The 2547-nt window shown below is 50.3% G+C and overlaps 1 protein-coding gene across 1 annotated transcript in view; it reads right to left on the reverse strand.

Moving 5' to 3' along the window:
* mpzl1l (myelin protein zero-like 1 like) overlaps positions 1 to 2547 on the reverse strand; it is a 23999-nt gene that overhangs the window by 13027 nt on the left and 8425 nt on the right. The window lies entirely within an intron of this gene.

Here is a 2547-nt window from a genome sequence, read left to right on the forward strand (position 1 = left end):
TGGGGTCTGGGCTGTGGGTGGGCTTTGGGCCTTGGGGGCGGTCAGTGTTGGGGCCGGTGCTTCGGTTCCTCCTGGGCTGTTCCGATTCTTTTAATCTAGGTTCCTGGTTGCGATAGCCGGCACTCTGACCGGGGTGGCTGCCGGCTTTCGGCGGGGGTCGGCTATGGTAGTGTACGTGTGGTCATTGGTGGTGTAGGGCGGCGGTTGGGGGCGTGGCTTCGCCTCATCCAGGCACTGGCTGGTCTTCCTGTGTGGCATTTGCAGTGGGGGTGCTGTGTGTGTGGGGGAGTGCATGGGTGGCGTGCTGGGGCGTCTCCGGGCCTATGGTGCGGAGCTCTTGATGTGAGAGCCGGCCCTCCTCGGCTGCAGCTCCCTGCTGCTCTGCCCCTTGGGCTGGGGCCGGCCTGTGGTCGCTGTCAGGTAGATGGTGCATGCGGTTGGCCCGACAGAGATTCTGTCGGGCTATCTGTGTGTGCCTGTTGGTTGCTCAGGTTGGGTTTTTGGTGGTCCCCCCTCTCTTGGATCAATTTGGGCCCCACGTTTGGTGTGGGGCCCACTCCCCCCGGTCGTGCCCCCCTTTGGCGGGGGACTCCCTTGCCGCCGGTGCATTGGTGGCTCTCGGTGTCTGGGCTGGGTGGTGGGGTGCACGTCGGTCCGCCCTGGTTGCTGCCTGGCGGGGCCTGGGTGCCCTGGCTCTGTCGGGGCTCTGCTGGGGGGTGGTATGGCCTCGGGGCTTGGGGCTCGGTGTCCATGGCCGGATCTACTTGGGGGGGGGCATGGGTCGCTGGCCGGGCCTGTGGGCTCGTCGTTGCAGCTTCCTGGAGGCTCTGCATTGTGGTGGCTGGGGTCACCCGGTTCTTTCCTCTGCTCCTCTCTGGGGGGGTGCGGTTCTCCCTGTTGGGAGACTCTTGGGGCTCCGGGCCTGTGGGCCGCTGTGTGTCTGTGGCTCCGGTCCTCCCTATGTTGCCATTGTGTCCTGGGGGGGCGGGTCTGTGGGCCCCCGCGTCCACTATTGGGCATTCTTTTGGAGAAATCTGGTGGTGGTGGGCGTGCTTGCGCGGGTGTTTGGATTCAGGTGCTTTGACAGATGCACGCTAGGTTGGGTAGTGGTGGAAGCTATATGATTCCTTGTGCCATGTCGAATGTTTCATGGTGATATTGTGGGTGGCATTGTGCTGTGCATGTTGTTTTGTCGTGGTGGTCTCTCGTCTTATCTTCTTCTTTTTTATTATTTATTTATTCTTCTTTCTTCTCTTTCTTTAAAAAAAAAAAAAAAAAAAAAAAATGGAGCGATGATGATAAGTTCATTGAAACACTTCACAATGTTTCTACACTTAAACTGAGCTCACAAACAAAACAAAAAAAAAAAAAAAAAAAGGTATTTGGACACTCCTGATGTCCCGTGATCTGAGGCTGGTATCTCACTGTTAGAGACCGAAAATTTAGAGAAAGTAAATAGATTTTCTGTTGCAGCGTCTCTGGTTTTTGACCGTTTGTGACTATGAGCTGCAAGCGAGCTGCGTTTTGAGCCGCCGGCTTTTCACATCACAGCCCAGAGACCTCCAGCAACAACTTCCTCTTCTCGTTCTATCAACAATTAGTTTATTAAACTGAAACATCCTCTTTAGATTTAATATTTGTCTCTTAAACAAGACGGGGACGAAACTTCAGGAAAAAACAATGTTCTGAGAGCAGCCGGGCCTCTCTCCAAGCTTCGACTGCATACATCTGTTCTGGCATGACGGCTCCGCAAATTAAAGCCCCCCAGGCCATGTCATTATATTTGCAGGAGATCACAGCCGACAAGGAGGCCCCCGCCCCGCATGACGAGTCTGTAAACAAGGAAGATTGTAGAAATGGGACTACCGGTAGATTCAACCTCCACACCGACTTCAAACCTTTGACTGCTCAGATTTACTTTATTATTTAGCTCAAATGTCAGAGTCCAGTTCAACAACAAAGTCAGAAAGAAAAGTGTTATATGACATTTACAACTAAATCTTTGTTTAAAAAGTTTATAAGTGGACAACATGAGCTTCATAAACTATTCTGATGGAGCTAAAATATTTCTCTCAACTCGTGTAACAGAGATGTAAATTGTAAATTATAGGAAAACTTTTAAAAGTCACAAAAAGTCAAACATGAGCCGGTCCGGTCCTGGTGCACACATGAAAAACAGACGCACAACAAAAACAAACAAGCTGCCGGTGAATCACATTTTATTTGAAAATGCAGCATGAACACTGAGCGCTAAATTACTTTACTGAAATTTGCTTATGAAGCTAAATCTAAGTATTTAAAACTGAAAGGAGCATGAATCAATCACAAGCTAAAAGGAGCAAAAAAAACACAAACCAAAAGGAGCAAAGAATATGAGCCGAAAGGAGCAAATCACGACCTAAAAGCAGCAAAAAACACAAGTCAAGAGGAGCAAACAACACAAGCCCAAAGGAGCAAATCACGAGCTAAAAAGGAGCAAAAACATGAGTCAAGAGGAGCAAAAAAACACGAGCCAAAAGGAGCAAAGAATATGAGCCAAAAGGAGCA

This window comes from Nematolebias whitei, chromosome 14, assembly GCF_014905685.2.
Source record: "Nematolebias whitei isolate Nwh7 chromosome 14, NemWhi1, whole genome shotgun sequence".
In the NCBI taxonomy this organism is placed as follows: Eukaryota; Metazoa; Chordata; class Actinopteri; order Cyprinodontiformes; family Rivulidae; genus Nematolebias; species Nematolebias whitei.